The sequence below is a fragment of the Drosophila kikkawai genome, chromosome 3L (assembly GCF_030179895.1).
Source record: "Drosophila kikkawai strain 14028-0561.14 chromosome 3L, DkikHiC1v2, whole genome shotgun sequence".
Classification (NCBI taxonomy): domain Eukaryota; kingdom Metazoa; phylum Arthropoda; class Insecta; order Diptera; family Drosophilidae; genus Drosophila; species Drosophila kikkawai.
In genome coordinates this window covers 16682510-16695395 of record NC_091730.1, presented here as the reverse complement: position 1 = coordinate 16695395, position 12886 = coordinate 16682510, and the positions used below count along the sequence as shown (strand labels likewise).

The 12886-nt window shown below is 38.1% G+C and overlaps 1 long non-coding RNA gene across 1 annotated transcript; it reads right to left on the bottom strand.

Annotated features, from left to right (window-relative positions):
• Nucleotides 1-2764: 2764 nt before the first annotated feature.
• On the bottom strand, nucleotides 2765-3775 carry LOC108085540 (uncharacterized). The gene is made up of 4 exons (XR_001771099.3): nucleotides 3619-3775; nucleotides 3114-3170; nucleotides 2982-3042; nucleotides 2765-2893 (listed from the first exon to the last, which is right to left on the bottom strand). It is a non-coding gene; the product is annotated as an uncharacterized lncRNA (long non-coding RNA).
• Nucleotides 3776-12886: the final 9111 nt, after the last annotated feature.

The window sequence follows — 12886 nt, the reverse complement described above, 5'->3', positions numbered from 1 at the left end:
TTAACTCAAATAGTGCTAAGCAAATTGTGGCTTGTCTGTCTTTTGGAGCTATCAGTTGGCAGGCAATTGTTGTTGACAAGGCCAATTTCACCTGTCTCTGGCAATTGTTTGTGGGGAAATAAGAGACATTGTAACTATTCCATGGAAAAGTGGCAAAGTTGGTTTTGGGGTTGGGGTTTTTAAGGCAGAGATAGAATCCTGTGAATATTATAAAAGGCTTATGGAATATGTATGGGATCAACCATTGTTTATCAAAAAATTGTTGTTTAATATAAAGCTGTGGATATTATAAAAAGCTTATAGAATATTTCTGAGATTTATTACCCATTTATACATTTTTAAAAATGCTCTTTTGCTGTTACTCTCTGACTTTATCCTCTTTAAATACTAAAACTTAACTCTTTTTTACAATATATAAATATACAAAAAATTATATTTTACACACCTGATTCTATACAATTTTCTTTACCTGAACCTGGCTTAATTATTCTACACATTTCCCTGTCACTAGCCATGAAAGAGTTTCCTTAGAAACCAATCCGTTTGTCCTCCCCCTCAACATGTTAATCCAATTAAAAGCAGATCCAATTAGCATCACAGACAGCCTGCATCCTGTCCCTCATATACGAGAGTCCTTTCTAATTCCATTACAGCGAAAAAAAGTGCAATCTCCTTTGCCGCCCCGCACAGCCTTTTGTTGGTATTATTGCCAACTCGTGGCAATGGAACGAACACCTGGCTGGCCAAGGCTGTGAGGTTGCCCAACTACTTTCGCCTAATAACCATCAACAGCCTAATGTGCAGGTGCTTAGCATAAAAAGCAAACCAAAGGCAAAGGCAAACGCGAAGGTGAAGGCATTGGCAGCATCAAAGTGTAGCTGGCGCACTTAGCATAATGGGGAAAGCCAGAATCCGAGACTTCAGCCAAAAACTGGTCGAAAAAGAGACTCTCTTTAGGCCAGCTAAGAGAGTGGGCTCGTAAGAGAGAAAGCTTTTGGCCAGAAATATGCAACAGGCCGTCGTGGCTGTCCTGGTGACAAATGTGTTTTGATTTCGGAAAACCAAAAAACAAGAAAACTTGCTACTTTTCCTAACTCTGAAATACTAGAAACAAAAGACAATAGACAACAGAAATTAACTTTAATGCGACAACAATTCAGAACAGAAATTTACGATAATTGCCGCAATTACATTTTGCAAATGATGCTGCCAACACGGCCGAGATTGCTGTGCACATTCCATGGTACACTTTTTGCCTTGCAAAATAGTTTACGGCTATTCCTCCACGGGTCTCATAAAACCAAATTGAAGCCATTGACGCGGCAGAATCATCCCGCATTTGGCTGGCTGCCTGTCTGCCTTTGCCTCGTCCTGTCGTCTTAGCTGTTTTATAAATTTCAATTTCTCAAATGCTTAGCATACTTCGGGGAGCTCTTCCACGCATAGTTCACTCAGCAGCAGCAGGAGCGGCAGGAGAGAACGTAACGAATGCGATAAGTCCAACAGCGTAATCGCAATCAGTGACATTACCTGGGGCTTGTCTCAAACCAGGATTTAGGATGGGGAGTAAGCAGCTTTATAAGATTCTACTGGGGGTGCGTCCTCTAGGACTAATTAGGTGTAGGGTGAATGAGGGTATAAGAAGATACAGGTAGGATTGGGATTTGATAAAGAGTTTTTGGTTATTTAATTTAGACAACTAAATTTGTATACAGAACGTTTAATTATAAACAAAGCTACAGAATAATATTATATATATTTATATTTATTTTTATATTCTTGGTAATTAAATTCTGTTTTATTTTCCATTTCCTTTATCAGTTAGCACAATTAACATGACTCTGATTTTTTCCAGGATATCCGGATATTCCACATCACAATTTGCTCTATAATTTCTATTTATTCTGGTTTTGCTTGTTTATGGCCAACATCATGCTCATTATTATTATCATCATCAAGCTTTGGCAAATTCAATTAACGTTTTCAACTCATCTGCCCCCCTCTCCCTCTGCTTCGCTTCTCTATATCTCCTGCTCTCTCACTCTCTGTCGAAATATAATTCAACTCGTGCGTGACATTTTTATTGCTCATACGCCGCGTTGTGCATGCAAATATTTCCACCAGTATGAATATTCAATTTGGCACATTGACTTTTGCTAATTGTTGGCACGCTCCCTCTCTCCGTGCTCATAACACATTCACAAAAACATTTCTATTAATTTCACCTTATCGCAGATCGATTTTAATTGACGTACATATCCTAGAAATTGCGTATACGACACGTGGAACCGCCAATTACCGAAATTGCGCTGCGAATGCAGTTTATTTGCACAAAAACAATAACAAAAACAAATAAAGCTGAATAAAATAATGCAATTTGCACAGTAGCAATGCGCAAAATGTTATAATTCGATTTCATTACGAAACCCAAATATTGCTGTCAAAGCGTTTTTATTTTTTCCTCTGCACAGAAAAAATTATCGTGGGTAAATCTAACCATTTCGTGGGTTAAAAGGTAACAACCAAAATCTTGGGTTCCATGAACTGTACGCTGCAGTATAACGACGTAACGCGTTACGTAACATGTACTGCTCTACAGTAAATGGAACCACGATTTTGCGGTTAAAAAGCGCCAAACCACGAAAATTGTGAAATACACTATTTTACTATTTTACTGTAGACTACCCCCGACTACAGTAATTGCAGTTCATATTACCACCAAAATAAAACCAAAAATTATTTTAAAATTTTAATAGTATTTTTTTAATTACTTATTCTTTAAAAATATTTACAGAGGGTCTTAATTAATAATATTTTTTTAATTACTTATTCTTTAAAAATATTTACAGAGGGTCTTAATTAATAATATTATGGACTTATATATATATATTTCCTATATGATGAATAAATAAATTAAATATTAAAATTGTAAATTTATTAATAAATAAATATTAAGTCAAACGATGATTATCAATACTCACAAATATATATTAGTCCATATTTCACATCCGAACTGGTACTTTTGTCTCGACTATAGCTTTTCTGAAATAAAAATTGATTTAAGTAAATTTGTTTATTAAAATTAATAGAAAACGGCCAAATATTTTACTTACATTTTGTTGATTCCATTTACATAGTTATGTTTTATAGTTACATGTGTATACTCTCACCTGAAAACAAAATAGAAAAGTATAAAAGATTTAATTATATATGTATATCATAATAAGATATAAAACAAACGGTTTTTGGATGTCAGTGCCAGCTATCTTGCTCGCACTCGCCTGAGATGGTTGCCATCGCAAGTCAACAAGAAGCCAAAAAATACATTTGCATGCATGTACATGTCCGCTGATCGCTATTTAAATTGTAAAATAAAGAGAGGCAATCAAAGATCAGTGCCAAATATAAGATTTTACATATATGCATATATGTACATATGTATATATTTTAATCTGTACACTAACTTTACTTTTAAAAGCGTTACTTCTTGCGATCAGCGGCGTACGTGTACTTGCATATGTACATACATACATATATGTATATGTATGCATAAATACATATACATACATATGTACATTCGCCAATTGCGGATCTTTAAATGATTGTTTGGGAACTTACCGAGAAATGTGGGCAATAAGTCTCTGAAATCCCACTCCTCCAGAAGAAGGAAGGTCAATATCACTCATAACTTTTACTTTTAACTTTTTCACTTCACTTTTCGCTGCACAACTTCTCGAAACCGACGCCGCTTTTTAAGTGTGCCCGAAATCGTTTTTTCAAGAAACGTTTGCAATATACTAGAAGTTTAGAAATATATACCAGAATTATACCAGAAAGTATTTTAGTGGGCAGAAAAAGTTATGGATTTTCATAAAATATTTAATAAACTTATAAAATGTTAATGTTACTTACCTTGGGAATGCAAAAATACATACACGATACCAAAGAAGATAAAGAAACACATAAAACTTTTTACGTAAAACCTACAGTATTTTGACTGCAGCTGACAGTCACGACAGTTCGCAAAGCCAACAACAAAAAACACACAGAATCTCGTACGTAAGGGTGACTGTAATTGACTGTCATATAAACTGTCGTGCAGTCACCAAATCCAACAACAAAATACATTGACAGTAGCTTCACTGTTATTCAACCAAAAGAAATTGTTCATTTAACCCACCAGAATTTTTTCTGTGTGGTTTAGTTTTTTTTCGCCTAGGTTTGTTTTTATTTTTACTGTGGTTTTGCTGTACAAATTGTCAAACCACAGCAATTTATCAGCAATCCCGACAATTGCATTATTAATGGCAGGCGCTTAGAGACCACACATGCTGTGGACAACGGCTCCTGGCTCCAGGAATCGGTATACTATGCCATATATACCAGTCGCACCCCCGTGCGGTTGTGTAGTTTGCCGCTTTAAGGGCTTAGCACTCCTCTACCTCTCCCAGTCTCTGTAGGACAACGGGGGCCAGTCCAACGCCACAACAATAAACCAATTTAAAGAAACCTTATGTAAACAGTTTTATAATGGATTATATATGTATTCGTGTGCGAGAGCACACAGATCTCAGGCAGTGTGTGGGGGTGTGTGCGTATGTGGGTGTAGCAATCGAAGGACTAGCCTCCAACTGGACAGGAAATGAATGAAACAGTGGGAGCGAGCTTCGTTCAAGGACTGCTTTGACCGCTCACAAAGCTAAGCGTCCTTTTGAGGATAAATTAAAGAACAGAGACGTTGCATTGGTAAAATGTGTAGGGTTTTAGGAAATTTATAAAGGTTTTTTAATGGCTTAAAAATAGTAAATATTTAAATTTTCAAGAAAAAAAAGTCAAGAAGAAATTCTGCAAATTAAACATAAACCCTAAACAATATTTTCCCTTAAGACTCCTTTTAAATTCTTCAAAAACACCTCATCAAAACAGTTCTAAATCATAAAAAAGATGACTTAAAAATGTATCCCAATCCCCCTTTCAACCCCACACATTCCCTATATATCGATGATAACCACATCGATGTGCACACATCATCCCTAAGCCCTTGGCATTCCCAGCTTATTTAAGAGTGCCTTACAATGAAGTTTCATTTGCGAGACTTTGTGGCCGAACATTTTGTTAACCACAGAATCTAATCTGTTACCATGGTAAGTAATACCAGGATGTAGCCCGTGCGAAGGGTATGGGAAAATGTTTGCAATGCCATTTGTTTGTCATGCACAATGGCAGCAGAAATGAGCTGAGCTCCACTGCACAGGAGCGAGCGAGGGTGTCTGCCATATATGCATCGCCAATGGAATGGTGGCGAATCTAGGGGAACCGGTGCCAGAATCAAACACATCGTCGTACAAAATGGAACCACAGCCGGCGCAAAAGCCCGCATCTAGTAGCCAGCATGATGCTGGGATCCTCCATTCAGACTCAGTACCCCATTCCATTCATCCAAACCTCCTGGCGTCCAGCATCGCGCAGCATCTCGGACATCTGTGATGGAATAAACTGCAGCGCACAATTTGCTCTGTGGTCAGTGGCAGGCACAAGCGACCCGTTAGCGCTACTTCCACCTCCACTTGCTGCTCGGAATGGCACTTGGAAATAATAATAGAATTTTCTAAAAATAATTATCAAATTATAACTTTGTTCAACTATATTTTGAGATGTTTAAAGCAGAGGTTAGGGGTTTTATTTTGTATAAATTGTCTTCCTCTACATTTGTAGATACTTATGATATATTTTTTTTAATTTTTCCCATTCTTGTTTTTCCCAGTTTACCCCACAATTGGCTGGCATTGTCAACGAGGCGCCGCATACCGCACTCACTCACGCTCACGCTCATGCTCACGTGCAGGACAGTCTGGTCGAAGTTGGGTTTGGGGATTTGCATGCGTTACACGCTCCGAGGATGCGGCCCGTTGATGGGGCAGTTAAGCTCGAAACGAGGCAAATGGCCAGCCAGTCACAGGTTAGAGTCTCAGTTTAGGGGTCCTGCAAATATGAGTTCAAACAAATTAATGCCGGAATCCCCCCACTCACTCCAGATGCAATCTAGATTGCGCAACTGGGGAACTGCAGCACTTAAGTTGCTGCTGCGAAAGCATCTCGGTTGCCTCATGCTGCCAGCAATTGTTATTTCAATTTAAAAGATTTGCCCCAAGTGGCCGGCACTGAAGAAAGAGCAATTTTCAAGGATAAACTATTGAAGTTTAAGCTCTGAAATTCTATATTTTCCATTTGCAGGGAAAATGTTGTTTGTATACGCTAATGAAAAACAATAACAAGATGGATACAAAGGAAGATAAAAAAAGAAAAAACAATATATATTTTTGTTGAATAAATTTGAATTAAGATTTATCTAACATCCCAGCAATTTAATACATATTTTCATATTGTATAATATATTTGAATATCCTTAAATAAGCTCTCATAAGTAAAGCTAACGTGATTATAATAACTTTACAAAAAACGCTCTTACTAAAACCTTCACGACTTTTAGCACAGCTTTAAAGCCTATTTAATAATCCACCAAGTGCCAAGAGTGCCTTTTCCTTGGGTAAATACAAAAAAATATGAGCTTATATTAAAATTGCGTCTAGCATTGGCAAGGACATTGACTGTCAGGCTCTCGCGTTCAAACACATTCGAATCACGCATACGCCGCGTGTGCATTGCATATTAGGCGAGCTGTCAACGCGCTGTCACGCTCGTCTGTCCCTCTAACCAGTGAGGGTTTTTCTAGATTTTTCCTTTTTTCGCTTCTTGGAAAATACTCACATAATTATGCAGTCGCTGCAGGCGAATCAATTAAACCGAATTCTGCGTGGAAATTGATGGTGGATCTGGAAGAAGATACCATTCCATGCTCCATCTGAAATATTCCCCAGCCTAAACATATGCTGTCGGGGATAAGCTCGTACACGCACTTCTCGTTTCCCCAGGAGATTTTTCTGCTGTGCGAAGTGGGTTTTCAAGGGTTTAGATCCTGGAATGGGCGACGGGCCTCGTTAAACGAATCCGTTTTTTCGATTCCATTTTTTTCCCCGCTTCGCCATTTGTTTGCAGCATATGCAGCACAGGCTGAGTTGGGTGCCATTGTTTGGCCAGGTTGGGAAGTGGCAACTGCTGCAGCCGTTTCAAGTGATTTCCGGTTTCGAAGCACCAAATCCGTCGCATGCGGCACCTCCTCATCCACATACCAATGAACCAGAAGGCGCATGGAATTGTCTGCTCACTGGGGCAGGTCCTGTCACTTTGGCTTTCACGCAATGCGAATTTTAAGTAGAATTTTAAAGAGACGATAGCACTGCCAACGGCTGTAAGATTATGAAAAGCCGCTGAGTGGTTGTCAGTTGAGCAGTGCGTAACTGTCATTGGTTTTAAATAAAATATAGGCTACTTTAACGGAAGAAATCGTATAAAGCCTTCAAGATCTTGAGATGGTTCCCTGCAAATAATTTCAGTTAGTAAAAAGTTTACTAAAACAAAGACAAGCCTGTGAAATTCTAAGAAAATGTATGGCTTTAAAGCCCCTGGAGAGTTCCCTAAACATTCTTAAAGTTTTCTTTCCCTCTGACTTACTTTTCCTTCCTAGCCAAGTCACATTTAACTTATTATATATAGCGGCACAATCGCAGCAATCAGGCTCAGATTCGCTTCTTCAACGTGATATGTGGCCCAAGAACATCCGACCGCTTTTCCGACCCTTTGCCCAGTCATCCAGCCTAATGGCAAGGAAGAGCAATAACAGATTTCCACAAGAAACAACAAAAAAATTTTCAAAATAAAATAAAAATAAAAATAAAAGGAAAGGAAAGCAACAATTTTCCAATGCCGCCGCCGCCGCTGCTCGACTTTGCCTCAATTAATTTGCGCTTTATGTTTCATATGGGCGAGCTTTTTGCCTTTTTGGGGGACTCCTCTTAAATTTACATGACCAAGTGTGTGTGTGTGTCCCCGGGCATAAGCAATAAATCATGACTGGGAGCAGCAAGGTGGCGGGGAGATGGAAGCCCCGGCGACATACAATATTTTCACTAATGAAGTCATTTCACAGTTCGATGCCATGGCCCTGGGAGAGGATGTATCTTTGGCCGGCCATGTATCTTTATATCTTCATCTTTGCCGGCCACGCGCCTCAAGGAGAACGGATGGCGGCGGATGGATCCTTCTTTGGCTCCGTGTCTTATTGGCAAATCAGATTTAGTCACGTTTCCGATGCCTTTATCGTGATTACTTTTTGCCCTTCTCGCTGCCCCTTCTCTTTTTTCCAGCAAAAAACATTTCAATAGGGGAAAATTTCCTTTACTATATAGTAGTAGTAGTAGTTGGCAGCATCGTGTTGCATGTGTATCCATGGCTGCCCCATTATTAATTAAAGCCAGTCAGCTGCAGTCAGCAGCTGGCCAGCTCTGTAACCCGGGGCGGATACGTAATGCGCACTGGATTTTTGCAACATTCTCTGCAGACACCCGCAAAACTCTTTATGCATAGGTATAATCGTAAAATGGGAATAAAAAAAGAGGGCAGAAAAAAATGAAGAAATGCTGACAACCAGTTTTTTTTTCATCCTGCGAGTTCATTTTTTTCGGGAAATGTGGCAAGGTGAGGGAATTTTTTTATGCACATGCAGATGATGAGCACACACACACACATCTGGTGGGGGCACGGATGATGACGAGATGCTGTGGCATATTTTAGTTGCTTTGTTGGCTGAACTGGAATAACCTTCTGCTCACCCGCAGCCCCTCATTGGATGAGCCATAAAAGCATGAAGCATATTTTTATAGCGCATAAATGTCATCATGCCATGCGGCATTTCCGCTCTTTCTTTTCCCCTTTGCCTGCTTTTTTCCTCCTTTTTTCTTATTTTATATTTCCCTCCTTTTTTTTTATTTGTGCCGCATTGATGCTCAACTGATTTGGGGAAGCAGAATTGGCTTTGGTGGAATATATAGAGGAAATGCTAAAGCCAAGTAATTGATCTTGGGATATGTTTAAATTTATGGATTAGTTAAGTCATTAAAATTGAAGGAGCAGCTCTTGAACTTTGATATCTGTGTTAAAAATTTGAGTAGAACTTTAAAATTATTCTGAGTACTATATATTCAAGCTAGGTAAAAGTACAGAATAACAAGAATTAAGCTAATTTTGAAAAACCGATGGTTATATACCCTTTAGCTTGAAATTGTATCATAACTTTGCCAAAAATGTCTTAATTTCAAATCGAAATGAAATTCTATGTTAGTTTTTAGGTTAATAAATCTGCTTACGCAATTTATAAATTTTTAAAATGTAATTTTTTCTTCCGAACATGGCTAGTTTGAATCGGCTGTTGTTGCTGATCAAGAATATATATGGTTTATAGGGTCGGAAACGATTTCTTCACTATGTTTTCGAATTTCTAATGAATTTCTACTGATATTTCTGCAAGGATATAAAGAAGAAATGGGAAATTTGAGGTAATAAGGGAAGAGTATTTTTATAGTATTTATAGCATTTATATAGACATTTATTATTAACTTAAAATTAATAGAAAAACTTATGAAAATTGCTTGTAAAATAAGTATTGAGAGTTAATAAATAGTTTTCATCTTCAAACCCTAACAAAAAATGTATATAAAATTTTTATAATTATTTTTTCTGTAAACTAGTAATTACCTTGAATTTCTGTTTACTTTGCTTAAATAATAATTCCCCTGCAGCCTTTGCTATTTGCATTTAATTCTGGTTTCACCGCCTAAACAAATATTCATTAATTTTTTATTACGAGCAATATTAACTGCGGAATGGCGTTAAAAAAGTTAAACCATTTCTGCAACTAACCGCTTTTTATTTCAACTATTTTTCTACAATAAACTTTGTTGGCTTAACTTTAATGAAACGCTATTTTTTCTCCGCAGAAAAGTGAGAATGAGTAGGGCGAGGAGCTTGGGATGAGCAAGTGCAATGGGCGCATGAAAATCGAAACCTAATCAAGCAAATTGGCCATAAAAATAAATCGCATTAGCCGGAGGATATGTGCGGGCATGTGTGTATTTGGCACACCTCTCTAAGCCTTTAAGTTTCCAACTCGTGTGTGTGCTTTGCCCCCCAGTCAGGCACACATACGAGTGCACTGGAAAAAAAGGGGAAAACTAAATTTAAAGAACAATTTATTTGGTATATAAAAACAAACTTGAAATTGCTACATTTTTTACGCTTATGATTTTTATAAATTTTTTATTATGACTTGGCTGATCTTTTAAATGATACTCTCTATTTGAAAAGTGTTTTTTCTCCATTGAAGCATATGTGGAAAATGCAGGGAAAACTGCAGTAGGAGGATAGGGGTCCTGGGTTGCTGCAGTTTGCCATTGGGGAACGCACATGCTCAGCCGCTGGTGGCAAATAGCATTTAACTTTGTTTGCTTAGTGTAGCGTAGAGTCGTGTGTAGTGGGCGTGGCCGAGGGTCAGTGAAGTGCATATCAAAGCGAACTAATGAATAAATTCATTGAATCCATAGTTCAGTTCGATGTTTGCCCAGCATTCGAAACGAATTCCGGGCTTTGGCTGGCTTTGCCGACTCGCTTTTCAAGTCAAGTGGCAGTGAAAGTGGGGTTTGAGTAAATTTTGCCAAAATTCACAGCAAGACATTTGCCGATATGGACAGCTGCTGTTGGTAAAAAGGATACGACGGCTCAAAATTTATGCACCTGCTATGTCGGGCCCGACCCTTTGGCTTATTTATGGGCATTACTCAGGCATAACATGAAAGCGAAAGTGTTTTTAATGCTCTTAACCGGCTCCCTCAATGAGCTGCTAATTTGCACAAGGTCCCCATAAAGGCGGCAAAAAGGGTTTAGGTCTGGGGGAAGGCAAGGGGTTGAAGCACCTGTGGCTGCCATTAAAACGGCGGGACTCGAAATGGTTTCTTCATTTGTCAATTAATCAAGTCCCGGCTTCGGTTCAATTAAAATTTTATAAGGCAAGCCTGGAGGCCTATCAAATTTTAATTGGTTTTAGGTATAAACGAGCTGGTAACAGGTGAAAATATAAATTACATATGCAGGGATTCCCTCGATGTATACTTATTAAATCTAGGTATCTTAAATCCCTATGAACTGGCCTTGGTCTGCCCTGCAATCTCTGCTCCTATCTCTGGGGGTCAAGTGACTTTTAAGGATCCCGTAATCACACTTCAAGCAGTTAAGGCAAAATTTAAATAAATATATATCACATTGACCCATATCAACCGTGTGAAAAGCATATTCAGTGTAACATTATGCACATAAATCTCTTCTATTTGATTACATTAACCCTTTATGGGAGCTCACTGGCGCGCAGTGCAGTTAAAAATACCCAAATCAAAAAGTGTTAAACGAAAAAGAAACAAAAAGTCAAATTCAATTTAAAAACGAGTCAGTTTCGCCTCTTTTACACATTGTTACTTTTGACTTCTACGGGCGGCGGATTAGATTTCTCTGGGGAGCTTAAGGTAGTACTTACATCTTTCAGCTAATAATTTAATAATAATATATTTACATAAGACAAACAGCTTTTAAAAAGCTTAATTTATATTAAAAAGAAAGATTATTTATATATTTTATTTCATTTCCTATTCGTTTTATTTCATTTTAATTTTTGAAACCAAAAATAAGTGTCCTAAACTATTTTAAAGTTTGTGGTTGGCTTTGTTTATAGTTTCGTGAAACCAAAAAAAAGGGGGTTCCTGTTCCTATTGTCATACCCATGGTTTCACTGATTCTCTGGCATTTTTTCTACCATTTTTCCCCCTTTCCCTGTTTGCATTTGTTTCGACTTTTACGAGCGTTTTCATTGTGCATTGCTTCTGGCCTTGTCTCACTTTAGCTGGCAATTTGTTCTGCTGGGTTTTTTTGTTTTGTTTTTTCTAGAATTGCGTGGAGCAGGCCACTGACTCTTTATGGGAAGGTCCCTTTTCGCCAGGACCTCGTTGATTGTTTTCGCTGGCAATGGCGTTGACGGTGGCCATCATCGCTTTGCTCTTCGCATTTTTTTTGGTGCCAGCAACCAAGTCCAGGAGCTTGCATAGATTTGCGACGTTTTTCATCTCCACTTGGGGAATATATATACTATATATATATATATATACTACAGAGAGAGTTGAATATTTCGTTATGGCATTACTTTTTGCGTCCGTTTTTCTGTGCTCGTTTCATTTATTAAATCACCCTCGTCAATCAAGTTCGTTGACATGGTTCTTTCAGTTTCAGCTTTGCTTATTTTTTTCGGGGATTTTTTCCACCATGACACGAGATTATTGTGTTTAATAAAAAATTAAGTGCTGGGTTCAAAGTTGAAACATGCGCCATAAGCTTTAACTGAATGCGAGGCAACATAAAATCACTCATACGCAACGTTGTCCCCACAGCCATTGCCAATGCGTGTCACGTTTCAATTGTTTCAATAGCGGTGGGTGTGTGTGTATGTGGGTGTGTTATGGTATGAGTGCATGCAAGGATGTGTGTGTGTGTGCTTGTATTTCACGTCGCGTGTGTTCAAGCAAACATGTAGAAAAATAAATATTAAGATATACCTCGTTCACATAGAACAAAGGAATAATATATATATATATACACATGTATATATCTATATACTTATCAGTTTATCGACAATGGCTTAGGGGGCATGACACCAAAGGGACCAACGGTCACGACAAGGACAAATTCCAACAAGTGTGCGGACATAAATGTCGTTATCATTAGGTTGGCAAACACTTGAGCTGGCAAGGACAATGTCGAGGAGTTGAGGCAATGCCAAAAGTAGGGCAAATTAAATATTGAATGCAGCAATAAATCATTAAGTGCAAAGTCAGCTATAGAGTTTCTATTGACTTGCAGTATTTAGGGCAATATCTTGAAGCAAGCCTTCCCT